The following is an 18,921-nucleotide window of genomic DNA, read 5'->3' on the forward strand; positions in this document are numbered from 1 at the left end:
AACAGCCATCCCTTACCATTTGTTCTTGTCCTTTAAAATTATAGTCATATCCCATATATCTAATGCTGCTTAACAAGCCACAAAAATCTTAGTACCTTAAACATCAAAAATATCCTTTTGTAATAAATCAATCTACAATCTGACCAAGGTTCAATGGGGGACAGATGAGCTATGCTCCATTTGGCATCAGCTGGGTTAGCCCAAAGACGATAGGGGAGAGATAATTTGAATTCTAGTTCACTCACGTGTCTAATGGTTAATGCTGGTTATCATTGGGACCTTAGCCAGGAATGTCAGCTGGAACATTTACACATGACCTCTTCATATTTCCTCACTACCTGGTAAATTGACCCAGGGTGAGCATCCCAAGAGACAGAGAACCATGTGGAGGCTTTATGCCATTTTATAACCTAGCCTCAGGGTCATGCAACATCAATCTCACCATATTTAATTTTTTCAGAAGCTTGTTATTAAAGCTGGCCCACGTTCAAAGGAAAGAAAATCAGATATTATCGTTTGATGAAGTGTCAAAGAATTTGTAGATATGTTTTTAAAACTACCAGAGTGGAGGTCTATTTGGGGTTTCATCTAGTTATTGTCTATAAGTCTCCAACATTTTCTCAGAAAGCTGTTTTGTTTTTTGACCTCTCATATCCTTGTGGCAGGCCTGTGTGTGTGTGTGTGTGTGTGCGTGTGTGTGTGTGTGTTTCAATCTGGTCCAGTTAACTCCATCATAAATTCTCTTAAAGAATTTGTATGATTTGGTTACCTTATTTCCATCTCTGCTAATGGTTTTTATTTTATTCTCCTTTATGCTGATAAATTTGGGCTTAATTTGGTGGCATATAAAGAGTCATATGAGAAAGTATTACAGCAGTGGGTTAGACAAACTGTGCTCTTACTACTTGTTGCCTTATTTTAGAAATGCCATATACTTTTGGATATTCTCTTTTGCATAATTTCTCCTATGCAATATTGTTCTGAGTATTATTCCAAAGAAGAATATGTCACTCGTAAAGAATATGAATGCCTTCATGTCTAAAAGCATCCATTCTATTACCATTGCCCAGCACAATGACATAATTTGGTATGGAATTTGTTGGTTTTACATTTGTTTCTGAAAATTCTAATATTGCCTCTGACACTTAATAATATACAGGAGAACCTGAGTCCTCACTTTCTTTCCAACTAATATACACATAACTTGTTCTTTTTCTATGTTGACTTTGTTTCATTTTTCCTACAGGTTATACAATTAGTTTAAACATCTTGATCCCTGAAATTCACCAAAGACTTTGAATTTTATGCTTCAGTCTTTAACTTCCAAAGTATGTTTGTTATATTTGAATACATTTGTCCTTCATATTTCTTGTTTTATTCTTCTGGGTTTTCTGCTATTATACTTCTAGGTATGTCAGTAACTTGTGTATTTATATAGTGTGGCCTTTTTAAACACAGATTTTCTGACCTATTTATGTCCTCTATTTTGGTTCTAATAATTTTTAATAGTCTCAGTTGTGGATCTTTGAGAACATGTTGTTTATTTCTCATGTGAGAAGCAGCACAGCATAGAGGTTGATAATAGATGTTTTTTGTTTGCTTCTCCATGTCCGCTACTCTCTTAGTGTCTGTGCCCCAGGGAGCTGAACTTAAGGACTTTGCTGGTTCCTTTGTTCTGTGGATTATACTTGAGTTCAGAGAGGGCATGTACAGTCAGTTGTGCTAAAATGTGATCTATATCTTCCTAATTAATACTGCTTTGTGTAAATTTATGCAGTTAAAACCATCGTGCTAATGGCAAAATGGGTATACCACTCACAGCTTATATATTTAAAACCTACATTAAAAACAGGTCTAGGTGCACCTGAGTGGCTCAGTGGTTGAGCGTCTGCCTTTGGCTCAGGGCGTGATCCCAGGATCCGGGATCGAGTCCCACATCAGGCTACTTGTGGGAAGCCTGCTTCTCCCTCTGCCTGTATCTCTGCCTTTCTCTCTCTGTGTGTCACTCATGAATAATCTTAAAAAAAAAAAAAAAGTCTAATGAAACTGGTAGCACTTTTCCACATGTTAAAAGGTTAAGAAATGCATAAATCTGCAATAAATACAGCCTTTTCCATTGAAAAAGACCCAAAGTTTGCTTATGAAGGTAGGTGGATGTGGAAAAGATGTAGATTGGAGGTTATTCTTTTTTTAAAAAAAAATTCTCGTTTTAATTTTCTATTTAAGATTTTATTTATTCATTCATGAGAGACAGACAGAGAGAGAGAGAGAGAGAGAGAGAGAGAGAGAGACAGGCTCCATTCAGGGAGCCCGATGTGGGACTCGATCCTGGGACTCCAGAATCACGCCTTGGGCCAAAGGCAGGCACTAAACCACTGAGCCACCCAGGGATCCCCAATTGGAGGTTATTCTAGAGGAGAAAGAATTGTGTGAAAGGGGAAAGAAAATCATAACACCAAATGTAGATGGCATGACTTCTATCACATACAATGAACTGAAGTAGCTGATAGATATGTGAGTTGTTTGTACATGTTTGCTTGCATATCCTTACACTGCTCTGTTCAGCTAGGTATAGTTTTCTGTGTTTACATAGTGTTTCTTGCAAATAAATTCTCACACAAGTGAATGCAAAATTCTTCTTATGCACAAATGTTCCTTATTACGTCGGTTACATCAGGATAAAATCTCATTTTTAAAAGAGGTAAGGTCGTTACCTATTTCCCTGTGTGATTCCAGGCTGCAAGTTCGATGTTCTTCTACGGAGTCCCCAGATCCTTTAAGGAAAACTTCTCCCACCATTATAGCCGGTGTTCTAGCTGCTGGGTTACAGTCATCACTGTCATCTTGCCCCTTCTGGACCGTGAGAGATAGTTTCACAATCATTCCTTGCTGGTTCTCCCTGGTCCATCTCACATGTCTTTGATCAGTCCCCTCATTAATTTCTACCTATTAGCACATTTGATTGCACCATCTGTTTTCAAGAGGAATTCTTACTGACACAGGTGAAATGCAGACCTTAGGTAGCTCTGGTTTAATATCGGCTTATTCAATAACCGCTGTAAAATGGGGTAAATTGTTTAATCATTTGAAAGTCCATTTTCTTGGGGGCACCTGAGTGGCTCAGTGGTTGATCATCTGCCTTTGGCTCCGGTCGTGATCCTGGGATCAAGTTCCGTATGAGGCTCCCCATAAGAAACCTGCTTTTTTCCTCTGCTTATGTTTCTGCTTCTCACTCTGTGTCTCTCATGAATAAAATAATAATAATAATTAATAATAATAATAAATAAATAAAATCTTTTTTAAGTCCACTTTCTCATCTATAAAATGGAAATTATGATAGAACCTACCTCATAGGATTCTTTAAAGGTTTAAAAGAAATAATACCTTAAAGTACATAATGTTATGTTCTGACATATAGTATGTTTCAAGTATTGACACTATTATATAGCATACTTTATTTATAGAATCTAATTCAAATTAATTTCATATAAATGTAAATATAACATTCCTGTTTGTAAAAACTTTTCATCTTAGTTTTGAGAGTGGTTTTTTGTGATGCTGGTAATGGACACTATTTCTTCTTCTTGCGAAATTACTACTTAAGGACCTACAACCATATTTCTGATCTTATGTTCTTTTTCTCAGTAATATGTGTCATCAGTCACCACATCCAGAAGCCATAAATTTGAGAATCACACATGATAGTATATCCAAACTTACAAACTATCAATTCTACTTTCTTAATTATATTTTAACTACACTTCTCTGCATCTCCATTGGTTAGTATTAAGCCTTGGATCTCATCAGGTTGCACCTACCCTGCTAAACAGTGCCTTAACTATTCTCCTTCTCAACAGTCTTAACAACAAAATTATTGACCACATTGTAAGAAAAGAGATTGCTGTAGTGTGAAACTGAAATGTGAAACCATTCATTCATTCATCTATTCACTCACTATTTTTCCATCTTCATTGATATATAACATTGTGTAAGATTAAGGAATACACTATGATGATTTGGTACACATACACTGCAAAGTGATTACCAGGATAAGATTAGTTTTGTTGTTGTTGTTAAGGTAATTGTGTGAAGTAAAATCTTTTATAAGGGAACTTATAATTTCCAGTTGCCTTAAGGTTAAAATCCAAAGTTTTAATATGCATCACCACAGAGCTGTCATTCAGAACTGTCTCAGAAAATATGCCTACAATTCCCTGTGCCTAAAAAATTCTAAGCCCCACAACCCTGCCTACTCAGCAACTGTACGCATTCATTTAGTAAGTATCAATTAAAAGTCTAATTTTCTAAAACCAAAAACAAAACCAAAAAACTCATTTTCTAAAAAACAGTTCAATTATCATATCGGTTATTGAGTATTTTAAACTAAATATCTTCAATGAATTATTTTGTTTTCCTCCACCCCATTAATGGATTGGCATAAAACAAATCATGCTTTATTTCATCTTTTTCTTCCTTGAAGTAATCTCCAGAAAAGTTTCATTAACTAGATCCTGCTTCATACATTCTCCATATCTTACTTGTAGAGGAATGTTGAAGGTGAAAATTTGTGCAGCAGAGGCTTCTAGGTAACTGGGACTTCTTGAATAGGAACAAAATTGAATATCAATATCAGATTTTTTATGTCAGGTCTGTCTTGACCAGTGTGGACTTAGTGTGAGAGTAGAGATAATAAGTATAAAAGTTAGGAATAGAGTTGCTGTACTTGATGGATTTGATTTAGGATGTGAAGAAAAAGGGAATGATTAACAGTAAGTTCTGGATTTGTGGTCTGATCATCTGAGAAGATGGCATTTATATTTTCTGAGAGGGAGAAAAATGGGATACAAACATATTGTAAATCATTTCAATTCAGCACTCTTTTTTGTCTTATCTTTCATTTAGTTTGTGTTTATAACATCCCTCCTTTTTTTTCCTATGTAACTCCAGAATTTTTTTTTCATAATTCCAGAAAGAGCTTATTTCTCATTCTTATCCACTTAGGTTTTAAGCAGCAGTCCTGCTGCTTGTCATCTACCTTTAAGATTCCTTATTCTCTGACTTTAATGTATATGCAAATCAAGTCAGAAGCTTGTTATAATACAGATTCCAGATCAGTAAGTAGGAAGCAGGACCTGAGATTCTGTGTTCCCTCAAGATCTGAGGTGAGACTGATGCTATCAATTCAGGTGTGACAGATATGTGGGAGTAATAAGGCATCAGATCAAAAGGAAGAAATTCAAATCATTGTATAGTATGGTTGTAAATCTGTAGTATTGTAGCATTGTGTTTAGTTACAGAATTCTTTTTTTACTAATAAAAATAATTTCAGGCAACAGATTAGAGGCTCTAGTGGAACTTCTAAAACTGTCCAAAATTACTCTATGAAGAAATTTTATCTACAGAGTTGTCTGCTCCCATTAGAATAGCCTTTGTGAAATGAACTTAAAGTCTTTTACCTCACTGTATCAACCTGGCCATAAATATGCATTTAGTAAGATATGAGGTGCATAGGTATGTTTGTTTGTAGTTTTTGCCCTATAAATAATTTATCAAAGCTCACTTTGAATGGCCATATTCAGCCATACTGAGTAATCTGTGTACAACAAACATCCAATAACAATTCACACCAGGCTTGAATCAGCATCCAATTTAGTATTTGTGGGCAAAAAGGAAAAAAAAAAAACTGTCAAAGCTAAACAATATAGTGCAGAGAAAAATAATGCCTACTATATTCAATTGAATTAAAATTAATGATTTAATTAATTGAACATTTTATTTAAAAACTATAGCACTTTACCTAACATTATTTCTCTTTGTTAACATGTTACATGTTTTACATGAAGTATTTAATCCTTGGGCAGCCCACGTGGCTCAGCGGTTTAGTGCCGCCTTCAGCCCAGGGCCTGACCCTGGAGACCTGGGATCGAGTCCTACGTCGGGCTCCCTGCATGGAGCCTGCTTCTCCCTCTGCCTGCGTCTCTGCCTCTCTTGCTCTCTCTGTGTCTTTCATGAATAAATAAATAAAATCTTTAAATAAAAAAAGAAAGATTTAATCCTTACGATCATCTAGAGTAAGTATTATTGAGCATTTTCTAATTGTCTTAATATAACACAATTAGTAACTGGTGGAAGCCAGAATGTAATCCAAGTATACTTATACTTCTACTTTCTATATCCTCTCCTTTTCTCAAATTCTTATTTGTCATCTCCCTTAGATAATGCTACAATAAATGCTAAAATAAAATGTGATGCAGAAATTAAAACATCCGGAATCTTGGTTAGCATTTGTGAGAGTTTGTGAACACTAAAAATTGTGCATTTACTTTGATTTATTACCTTTGAATCTGTCTTGTCTTCCCTAAACAGACATTATGGAGTTTAAGTAACTTGTTTTTTATAAAATGCTTTAAATGCCATTGTTAGCAAATATATGTTTAGATTCTCTATCCTTAGAGCACAGCTTCACAGAAATTAAGGCTCTAATTATTTTATGACTCAAATCATTACATGCCCACAAATATATGTTGTTATATCCAAATCTGTAATTCATTCTATATATTGCTAAATTGATTGTGTTTAAGTAAACACCTTGAATCTCCATTAGAAAAATGGAAAAAAACAAGAAGCTCATATTTGTGTTTTAAAATAATTCATTAATTGGATAACTTTGTTGATTTTATTTTATTTTTCTCCCACTTACTACAGATCATATTAAAAATCAGGTGATTGAGGTGACATAGATATAATTGGATTCATTTTGTCACATTTTATATTTTCCTGACTCAAAACTGTTGGTTAAAAATAGGCAACCCTATATATCATAATATTTAATTAGTACTGGATCAGAAGAACTAAATAATTCAATATCCTATTTGAAAAAAAAAGTCAAATCTTTATAACTGTGGTTGGCAATTAATTTTGGTTATCTCTTTTTATGGAAATTACTTAGTTTAATTTTGTACATACAAATACACAAATGTATGTATCGTGTTTGTATGAAAGAGTAGAACCATAAATGTGTTCTACCTTCTGAGATATTACTGGTTTTGAACTGCTGTGTGTGTTTGGTTGGATTTTTTTTTTTTTTGCCTTTGCAAGTTATGTTTCTGCTCTGTCCATTAAAAAGATAAGCTAATTAGTCTTCTCCCTTTGCATTATATTGGAACACATCATCCTATAATCATATACACCAAGACACTAATTATATTAGCTAGATTTCTTATTGATTATGCTTTCCTGTCCCCCATCAAGATACTTATCTGTATTTGTTTATGATTTATCTCAATGCTATTTCCTTCGATGCTCATCATTAATAGCAAGACTCCCTCCCGCCCCACCAAAGACTCACAGAATGCCTCCAACCACCAGGCAAATGATATTGTAATGAAATATTTCTATAACCTTAGTGAAAAGATGGAATGGGTATAAAGGAAATATATGGAAAGAAAGTTAAATCATGTTGCAAAATTCATCTTTTTATTCATACTGTTTTTTGTTGTTTTTACTTAAAAGAGCAGTCAGAGCCATATATTAGTATGGCAGCTTCTTCCTTTGTGGTAGAGTGGGTATCTTAAGGTCCAATATATCATTCATTTATTCAACCAGCCATTTCTTCACTTTATAAGTAGTATTTGAGTTCCTGTTATGTTAGGCATTGTGTGAAGAACTGTTGATACAGGAGTCTCTTACTTCAGGTTACTATAACAAAAATACTATAGGTTAGGTGGCTTAAACAGCACACATTTATTTCTCACATTTTTGGAGGTTGGATGCCAGCTTCATTGATTTTTCTGTGAAACCCTTCTTTCTGGTTTATAGATGGTCATCTTCTTGCTTATCCTCCATGTTAGAGAGATCTCGTATCTCTTCATTCCCTTATAAGAGCACTAATTCCATCATGGAGGTTTTACCCCTTATGACCTCATCCAAATCCAATTACCTCCAAAGTCATCACATTCAAATACTATCATGTTGGGAATTAGGGTTCAACATATAAATGGAGGCCCATGGGACACATATATTCAGTACATAGCAATGGCAAAGTGAAAACCAGGCACCCACTCTTGTGAGATTTACAGATTACTGAATGAGATAGGCATTTGGCAAATACCCTCACATATGTTTATGTACATATACATGTGAAACTATAACTGTGGTAACTATACAAAGAAGAAGAAATTTTGAGGCTCTGGAAACATGTTTAGAAAGACTTTTGACATTTTCAGGGGTCACAGAAAGATTTGTTAAAGAAAGTGATCTGAAAATTTAGATCTGAAACAAACAAAGAGAAGTATCTAAGAGAGAGGGGTATGTGGTAGAAAGGAAAGGGTCTCTTCTGGGCAGAGGAGCCTCTCTGACAGACGGCCTACATGGAGGAAGCAATTGGAGAGTTAATATAAGAGCTGAAGGAAGAATACTGAGATAACAGAAAAAGGAAATAAGGAGTGAAACCAAATGAGGACAAATTTGTTGATGAAGTAGGCAGGGATCAGTCTGTAAAGAATGTTCTGGAATATGTTATGGATTTAGAACAACAAGCCACTCAAATGCTTTAAGCTCTTGCAAATGGAGTATTAGGAGGAAAATAAACAGATTTAAATAAGGCTATTTTTAAATTTATTTTTTAAAGTAATAAATCTAGATGCAGAATAGAAAACAGGCTGCCATGAGGGGGACATGTAAGAGATCAAAGACATAGGTGACCAAGTTACTTGCAAGAGATAAGTTGTTGATGATGATTTCTTGATCTTGGTGATGGAACAGATTATTCATTCACTGCATGCTTTTGTCCACCATGTTGTCCTTCTACTATATGATACTAGGATGGGAGGAAGTACATGGAAGTAAGTCTTTCAGAGGACTTACATTCTAATAGGAGAAAACTGGTAACCAACCAATAAATAAATAAATAAATAAATAAATAAATAAAATTACAGTATAAATTAGGAAAATTATTCTTATGAAAAGAATAAAGGAAAAGAAGGCACAGTAATGATGGGGGAAAGACGATTTTAAGGGAGCCCTTTTAAGTGAGATAACTCTGGAGCACAATGTTACATAACCTGAGAGTGCACCATGTAGCTCTAGCAGGGAAAGAGCCCTAGCAGGGAAAGAGAAATCAAAAAGGTGAAGTAGTTTTTGGGTTTAAAAAAAAAATTATGTATTTATTCATGAGAGACACAGAGAGGCAGAGACACAGGAAGAGAGTGAAGCAGGCTTCCGGCAAGGAACCTGATGTGGGATTTGACCCCAGGACCCCGGGATGATGACATAAGCCAAAAAGGCAGATGCTCAACCACTGAGCCACCCAGGTGCCCCCAAAAAGTGAAGTAGTTTAAAAGGGAATGTCTAAGGATATATGAGGACATAATAGAAAAGTATGATGTAGGGCACAGTAAGGAATGTAGAAGACATTTTAAAAGATGCTTATTGGATTTACAGAAACCAATGTTCTGTCAGTTGATTAGTAGATTTACTTTGGCATTAGCTAAATGATAAAATCTATTTTTAACCATATCGGAGTTGACATTTGTATAGCAGTCGTAATGGAGCCACAAAATGATTTATAGAAATAACAAGAAATAAGCAAGCAAATAATACGAACCAGAAGTATTAAGAAGCCAGATAGTATACAATTAAGAATGTGATTTACTTTGACAGAAATTCTATTGTCCGTTCAAACAACCTTTAGTTGTGGTTCATTTGGCAAATTACTAGAACTCTTGGTCTTAATTTTTTCACAGTGGATCTATGGAAATAGTAATAGCTACTTTATACTGTTGAGGTAGTTTATATAATCTTGAGCAGCTCAAACTTTACCAGCCTTGCTGTCCTCATTTCCATGGAAAACAGGTAGGCAATCGTTTACCTTGGGGTAAAAGTATATTGGGGCTACATATATTTCAGACTTCAATTTTATTTTGCTTGTTCCACATGTTAGATATATAAAATGGCCCCAGCATGATCTGCAACAGCTAACATATCTCTACCTTTTAATGAAATGTATTTTCAGACTGATCCATAGGTTTTTTCACCTCAATTCAAGTCAGTTTTACTCCCTAGAGAGTGGTGAGAAAAATGTAAATTTTACTATATTTTTATATTTCGTTATTGTATTTAAGAAGTTATGGATCCTAGGGCACCTGGGTGGCACATTCAGTTGGGCATCCAACTCTTGGTTTCAGCTTGGGTTGTATCTCAGGGTCATGGGATTGAGCCCTGTCAGGTTCTACTCTCAGCGGGGAGTCTGCTTAAAATTCTCTCTCCCTTTCCCACTACCCCTTCCTACTCATGCTGTCTCTCTCAGGCTCTTTCTCTTTCTCAAATAAATAAAATTTTAAATAAAATTTTAAATAAAATCTTAAAAAAAATAGACTTGTAGTAAGACTTATACAGCCTTTGTCTGTAGGAAATAGGCAACTGGGATAATATATATAAAAGTACATTCAAAGTTTTAAAGAGCTAACCAAATCTGAATTAATTGCTCAGTTTTCAGGGAAAGTGTTGCCAAGAGGCTACTCTAAAATCATCATAAAGCATTTTTAATCATTTTTTCATAAATAATTGTCCTTATTTATAAATGCAAGCCAGTGCTGAATAAAGGATCATTTTTTTCCCTTAGAAGCATACACCCCAAATAGAGGACTAGAAACTATAGTACAATGTTAATGTGATTCTATCAATTAGTCCATATACATTGTATTCATGCATTTTTCTTCCACACTCTAGAAAAAGTTCTATAATATCATGATGCATTTAGTCCCTATTTTATATCTTTATAAATGGTGACAATAAGTAGTAACTACTACTTGTCCTTTTATATTGTATATAACAAGTGCTAGTTTGCATCTTCAGATTTTTTAATATAGTATTATATTGGAAATTGGCCATGATTGGCACATTACATCAGAACTTCTTTTCACTCTTTCAGTTTAGTGTATTTTTATGTCCCAAATAATAAAACCTGTAAATAACTGTTTTAGTCCTCAGGCTACAAAAAAAAAGTTGATAGAGGAAAGTTTTCTTCATATTATAAAATTATGTGACACATAAACATTTTACAAGGCTCTTAGGAACTACTGCATGGCTACCACACTTTGTTACCTATAGGGTTGATTAAATCTTTATCTCCACAAGTTGTATGTGCTTATTTTCACTTCATTTTTTTTTTCATTTCACAAGTCTTTGACCCAAAATATACTGACCTTCATAATGGGTTTGTAGAGTATCAATCAGGCTGGGACAGAACTAAAATACAGAACAGAATTTGTTCTATTATATTGGATAAGCCCAGCAGGCATGACAAGTAAAATACAGTTGATTGATTCTGACCTTTAAAGTATTTTGTATGTAAAGTACACACATTCTACAATACTATATGTTTAACACTATAACTGAACTCAGAGCTTGATGATCCTGGGCATAGACTGCTATTTCTGCTTTTTGTTAAGATTATTTTTCTCTCCCTCTCCTGTGTGTGTACCTACATGCATGTGTGTGCCTTAAGTAAAGAAGAACTGATTTTTTTTTTCTGCTCTTGAGTTATTTTACTCTTCTAACAAACTCTAAAACAAGTTTCTACATTAAAGCCAAATGGGGCATCTTCCTCACTGGCAATGAAGTCAATCTGATGATACCTTAGCCACATTGCTTTTTTATCTAGTACCTCAGTCTGAATCTCTATCAAATTAATCAGTGTTAACTATTTTAACTTATGGACCTTTAGTTTTCAGGAGAAAACTGAATGATCCTACTATACAGAGGAGTGTCATGTCTTTCCTATAAGATAGCAGAAAATGATGATGAAGGGCGAGTATATTTTTATTTTAAAAAATTTAATATTTGATATTATTAATAATTGACATACAGTAGCATCAATGCCCTACTGATGATGATAATTCTAAAAATAATCTTGACAATGGAAGCATTTGAGTCAATTGCTTGCAGACTATTCCATCTCCTAAACTGTGATACATCAGAAAACATTTCTGGATATATATTTTCTTTTGTAATTGTGTGGATAAAGATAACTACAACTCAATTACATTTTAAGGACAAGAATTAATTGCCCAAAATGTTCATTTTTACCTAGTCAGTCTTAATAAAATCATATAATTCAATTATAGATTTTAATTATACATAGGATGAATAATCCTTCTAATACCTTGCTGATGTTCCTTTGAAATTCTACAAGAGGGCAGCCCCAGTGGCGCAGTGGTTTAGCGCTGCTTGCACCCTGGGGTGAGATCCTGGAGACCCAGGATCAAGTTCCATGTCAGGCTCTCTGCATGGAGCCTGCTTCTCCCTCTGCCTGTGTCTCTCTCTCTGTCTCTATTTCTCTGTCTGTCTCTATGAAATAAAATCTTTAAAAAATTATTAAAAAAAAGGAAATTCTACAAGATATATCAATGTTTACCAAAGTTAAATAAAATCCTAACTTCTTGCCCTTACAAAGATGGTCATTTAATATAATATTTGATAGTTTTTTTTTATCTTTTTAAGATTTTATTTATTTATTCATGAGAGACACACACAGAGAGAAGCAGAGACATAGGCAGAGAGAGAAGCAGGCTCCTCGCATAGACCCAGGTGCAGGACCTGATCCCAGACCCTGGGATCAGGACCGGAGCTGAAGGCAGACACTCAACCACTGAGCCCCCCTAGGGGGCATCCCTGATAGTATTTTTAAAGTCATAAATCCTTGCATTCACTTTCTTCTTATCATTCTCATGCTTTCACCGAAACAAAATTTAAGGCATTGTTTGTTATGAGCTGAACTGTGAATCCTCCAAAATTTGTATGCTGAAGTCCTCACCTCTAGTATCTCAGAATGTGACCATATTTACAGACAGGATCCTCACATGAGCAATGAAGTTAAAATGAGGATATTAGGATAGTCCCTAATCCAATATGATTGGTGGTGGTATAAGAAGAGGAACTTTAGACATAGACACTGATGGAGGGAGGATGATGCAAAGATACAGGGAGAAGATGACCATCTAGAAGCCGAAGAGAAAGGCCTGAAACAGATCTTTTCCTTATGGACTTAAGAGGAGCCAAATCTGCTGACACATTGATCTTGGACTTCTAGCCTCCAGAACTGTGAGGAAATAAATTTCTGTTGTTGAGCACCCCGTGGTTCTTTGTTTTGGCAGCCCTAAAAACTAATACAATAGCCTTTTCATTTGATCTGGTTACAGAATTGAATTTCTCTATTCCTCTAAGCATAGCAAAAGATAGAGCTGGCAATAGGCAGTCAGTTAAAGCCAACAATTTCCAGAAATAATAAAGGAGATTAATATCTTAGGTAATACCATAGGTGCAGAAGGAAAATGACCAGAAGTGGAAACCATTTATTCCCCTTTAAACAGCCAGGATGTATTGCTTTTTAATTTTTGCTGTTACATGTTTAATGAATATGCATTATTATTGAGTGCTTAAAATTGGAAAGGCAGCATGATTTAGTGGATAGGCTGATCACCTAAGTTTTCTAACTACATTTACTCCTGACTCACTATAGTGACCTAGTACAAGTCACTTTATCATCATTACCATTATATTATTATCATTATATTTTTATGACTCAGATGAATCTAGTTTGAACTCATTATAATAGTAGGTTCTTTCGTGGCCTAGTGCATTGCAATAACCTATTATTAGAATAGGAATGTCCTCGTAATAATGCATGTGGTTTTAAATGCTGATGCTAAATTGGACAATATTATAAATTTTCAGTTTCATCAAGACAGTCAATTATGTACATAGAATTATCAACATTTGCCTTTATTTTTGTGGTTCTCAGTTCTTGCATTTACTTCAATACAAATGATTTTTCAGAATTACAGTTCTAATCATGTAATATATGTCATACTAATTCTAAGAAAAATTTATTTTCTATTTTTCATAGGTGATTATTGATATAAATATTATATTTCTATTATATTGGTATAACATTAACCAGTTTTTTTATTTTACTAGAAAGACTTCTTTTCTCTTCACTAGTTTTAAGTTTAATGCTTAGGTTTTAAGAATAATACATTTCAATTAATTTTGACAATAATTTTCCCCATTACTATTTCACTTTAATATATTTATTAGCAATTACTTTCTTAAATATCCTTATATATATGAGCACCTAAGTTCTTACATTTATTTATAGAACAAAATGGAAAGATGTTTACAATTACATAACTGCATCTTTACTACATGATTTTATACTCTAGAGTTAATTTTTTTTAACTTTATTTTGGGATAACTATAGATTCACAGGTAGTTTTAAGCAATAGAACAGAGAGACCTAATTACTATGACATAGTTTCCCACAGTGCTCCCAACATATAAAAATGTGGCTCAAATATTACAGGCAGGGTATTGTTATTAATGCAATCAGGATACAGAACATTCCATCACCAGGAGGATTCCTCCCATTTCCCTCCAGTAGCCACCCCCACCCCCCCTCACCTCTACCCCCAGCCCCTTTACCTTTTCAGAGTCACTAATTTTTTTTTCTGGGGAATAGACTTAGCTCTGTAGAATATTAATCTGTTTTTCATAATTTTGTCATTTCATGAGTATTATACAAATAGAATCAATTATATATATGTATATATATATATATATATATATATATATATATAATCTCCATCCTTTGGGGGATTTTTTTCCCCTCAGGATAATTCTCTAGTAGATCTTCAGACAGGTTGTTGCATGTTTCATTCGTGGGTTCCTTTTTATTGCTGAGTAGTATTCCAAGATATGTAAAAACTACAGTTTAACTATTTGCCCACTAAAGGACACATAGATGGTTTTGATGTTTTGGCTACAGAAAATAAAGTTGCTATAAAAATTCGTTTATAGGTTTTTGTATGAACCTAAGTTGTTGCTTTTCTGGGATAAATTTCCAGGAGTGCAATTGTTGGGTCATATGGTGGTTGCATGCCAAAATTTTCAAGGATGGTTATAGTCTTTCGCATTTCCATCAGCAATATAGGAATGATTCAGGCTTTTTTTTTTTCTGAGATATTTGCTTTGAAAAGCTGTTACCTCTAAGGGCTTTACTTTCCTGCTAAGTTGTTTTTTTGTTTTTTGTTTTGTTTTGTTTTGTTTTGTTTTCTGAGAAAGCAGGCTTCAGTTAGACCATTCTTGACTGTTATAGGTTTCCATCTTTTTAGGCTCCAAGTCTTTGATATGTGAGGCAAAAAGAAGACCCAGGGAAGTAACCACTGAATTTTCTTGGGTTGGAAGTTTCCTCAATGCTCTTAGTCTCTGTAAGTATCTTCTTAGATTATCTTATATAAGATATCCAGGGATCCCTGGGTGGCGCAGCGGTTTGGCGCCTGCCTTTGGCCCAGGGCACTGTCCTGGAGACCTGGGATTGAGTCCCACGTCGGGCTCCCGGTGCATGGAGCCTGCTTCTCCCTCTGCCTGTGTCTCTGCCTCTCTCTCTCTCTCTCTGTGACTATCATAAATAAATAAAAATTAAAAAAAAAAAGATATCCAGAACCTTTAGTTATAGTTAGTAGAGGTATAGGAAAAAGTAGATCTACTTCATCCTTTCAGAGTGGAATTTAAGTTTATATTTTAAGACATTTTTGGAAAGATACATTATTATTTTCCATATCATATTTGTAGGAATAATTCCAGGAGTTTCAACTAAAATAAAGAATTTTTATAAAGTTTTCTATATAATTTTATATAAATTTGAGACAATAAAAACGATATGTGCTTGACTTTACATTCTGGAGAGAGCTAGGATGATACATTCAGAATATATTGTTTTAGGGTGTTTGCCTTGAAACAAGTATGGAGATTAAGAAATAGAGAATTAACATACTGTATTGTTTGAAGAATCAATTCATTTAGCTAAACTATTGAAAGAGCCACTTAGTAAGCATTTTAAAAATTTAAATACTTGAAGGTGAAATATTTTAGAAAAGAGGTCAATGTGAAGAGTTGATTACTATCATATTAAATGTCACCTTGAAATTCAGATATGTGAAAAGTGCAATTGGAATATATTAATTACAAAATATGGAAAATGTTTTTTATTGCTGTAAAGATGATATGGGATGGAAAATATGTTCAGGAGTTTTGAACTTTATAACAATCTTCATTTGGCTACATGAAATGTAGCCTATTTTCTCCTCTTTCACCATTTCTTTAGGGAAGGACCACCAGGGCATAAAAATATTAACTTCTGTTTTTGGAGGATTGGCCAAAATAGGAAAAGATGGCACACATTGCTTGTTGAATCAAACTCTTTATTTTGAGATAATTATAGATTTACATGCAGATGTAAAAGATGATACAGAAAAATCCCATGTACCCTTTAATCCAATTTCCTCTAAGGGTGTCATCTTGCAAAACTGTAGGACAGTATCATGAGTAGGATATTGACATTGATGGAGTTAAGATACAGAACATTTCTATCAGCACCTGGGTTCTTCATTTTGCCTATTGATAGCCATACCTCCTTCACTCACATACCTTCTCCTTAACCTCTGGCACCCACTAACTTGTTATCCATGTCTATAATTTGCCATTTCAAGAATATTATATAAGTGGAATCATACTGTATGTAACATTTGGGGACTTATTTTTTTACTCAGCATACTTCTCTAGAGATTCATACAGGTTTGTATGTCTCTTAAAAGTGATTCTGTATTTATTGCTGAATCAGATCCCATGATTTAGAGTACTAGAGTTGTTTATTCACATGTTAAAGAATATCTGGGTTGAGTCCAGTTGTTTATTCACATGTTAAAGAATATCTGGGTTGAGTCCAAGTTTTGTTATTATGAATAAAGTTGTTATATGCATTCATATACAGGTTTTTTAATGAAGACAAGTTTTCATTTTTCTGAAATTAATTCTAAGGAAAGCACTTTGCTGGGTTGTATGATAGCTGCTTGTTTACATGTCACTACTTACCTATAAGAATAGCTAAAAATAAATTTTAAAAAATAGTGACAACACCAAATGATGAGGATGTAGAGAAACTGGATCACTCATACAGTGCTGGTGAGATAAGTAAACTCACACAGCCACTCCGGAAAATAGTATGGTGGTTCTTTCAAAATCTCCCAAGCATCAAATCAATTTTAAATCTCCCTTTTGGGGCTTAGGACAGGCTCCCAGGTTTCTGGAATTATGGAGTTAAAGCAGTCATTTAGACTAATAGTTTCTACAATTAGTAGTAATAGTTTCTACAATGGCAATAGTTTCTACAATTTTCCTTATTATTTGGCCCTACCAGTAAAATTTTTTGAAAGCACTTCAATACACACATATGTGTATATAAGTACTTCATATATGCAATTTTACAAATATAAAAATGTACATTGAATTATGTAGAAAACATATATTTTAAAAATATATGCAAATAAATGTAAATCAAACATCAGAATTGTGATTTTATTATTATTATTATTATTATTATTATTATTATTAATTTTTTTACTATTCTCCAGTGGTTTACCCAACATAGCTTTTAGTGCAGTTCCCAATTGTGGAGATAGCCAGCTCAGAGTTCTATAGCATGAGAGCTGAAGCAGAAATTCTATGCATGATAGTATTTGAAATCCAAGACCTATATAGCTAGGTATTCCTCCCTTGGTCTCTAGCTTATTTGGCTTCTATGATGATATTAGAATGGGAGCATTAAAATTCTCAAAAGTTGTAAGTTGATTCTATCATGGATTTTGGAGAAATTGCAATTTTTCTGTAAAAGTCTGAGTCTTCACTGTAGCAGTAGTCAACTAGCCATATAATTTATGGAGTGTCTCCTGACATTTTGTAGTATATGAACAGAGACTTTTTGTAGTTCCGGTAGAAATAAAAGAAATGTTATAGCTATATTAAGGCTAATTCCCTGCCCTAAATGATTTTCTGATGTATTACTTTCAGAGAAAATTAATCACCTCCTATGGAGTTTATAGAAGTCAATGGCTAACAGTACATATTGATCCTTTTTTTTAAGATCTAGATTAGAATTAGAGCAGGTGCGTTTTCATGCCAGAAAGAGATGCTGGGACTACATTTTTAAAGGGGAGAACATATTCTCAGCAAGGAAGTTTGGGGGTAGTAAACAGGTAATTATGTTACCAAAGCTGTTGGTATCAGTCTCAGGCAGCTCTGTGGAGTTTTTAAGGGGATATTGTGTTAAACGAAGTGTGTGAAGATAGGAGAATGATTATAGAGTTTATTTCTTGTGACAAGTAGATGCTGTTGACTCAATCATTTTAAGTTAGAAAGTTAGGTAATCAAAGATCAAGGAAAAGAATTGTGAACTACTGGCAATTATGTCTGGCTTCTTCAGCAAGATGGGCCTTTACTAAAATGGGCCAGTCTGAGTAGCTTCAAATTTGAGACAGTTCTTTATCAATGCCACAGTACCTGTAAACTCTTTAAAAGGAGCTAATTCTTTTATTTTTGAGGGATAAAAATCAAAGTGCCTTTGCCTGACAGACATCGTGATTTGGTACTTCCATGGGGCCGTTGTGAGCAAAACAATTTTGAAATGGCTACAATGTTATTTGTGAAGATCTTCAAGAATATTAGAGAAATGGGAAATAAGTTTCATAGTTAGGAAAGTCCAAAGGAGAGTGTCTACTAATTCTTCACGTATTTGGAAAAGAACGAATCAGTACTAGAGATTCCTGCCCTGGTTAGAAAAACTCTAATCAAAATTACCACTGAGACCACCCCTAGAATAGAAGTGAGAAAAACATTGTCTTGTGTTCACCATGAATATGAGGTCCATATCAAAATTATTAAATGGATCACATCCTGCTGGTATGGTTAGAGAATTGGGAATATTTGCTAATGTACAAAAATTATTCAAGGAGTGCTTGTAATTCAAATAAGTTTATATGAGCACACATAATTAAAAGATATCCACCGTTTTTTTTTAAAAAAAGATTT

The 18,921-nt window shown here is 34.1% G+C and overlaps 1 long non-coding RNA gene across 1 annotated transcript in view; it reads right to left on the minus strand.

The window, feature by feature from the left end:
- Positions 1-7,490: 7,490 nt before the first annotated feature.
- LOC111091836 overlaps positions 7,491-18,921 on the minus strand; it is a 94,899-nt gene continuing 83,468 nt past the window's right edge. Inside the window, exons 6-7 of the long non-coding RNA XR_005376316.1 lie at positions 11,205-11,247; positions 7,491-7,698 (exon numbers count right to left, since the gene is read on the minus strand). This is a non-coding gene — a long non-coding RNA (uncharacterized LOC111091836). The remainder of the gene's footprint in view (positions 7,699-11,204; positions 11,248-18,921) is intronic.

Source organism: Canis lupus, chromosome 22 (assembly GCF_011100685.1).
Source record: "Canis lupus familiaris isolate Mischka breed German Shepherd chromosome 22, alternate assembly UU_Cfam_GSD_1.0, whole genome shotgun sequence".
Lineage (NCBI taxonomy): Eukaryota > Metazoa > Chordata > Mammalia > Carnivora > Canidae > Canis > Canis lupus.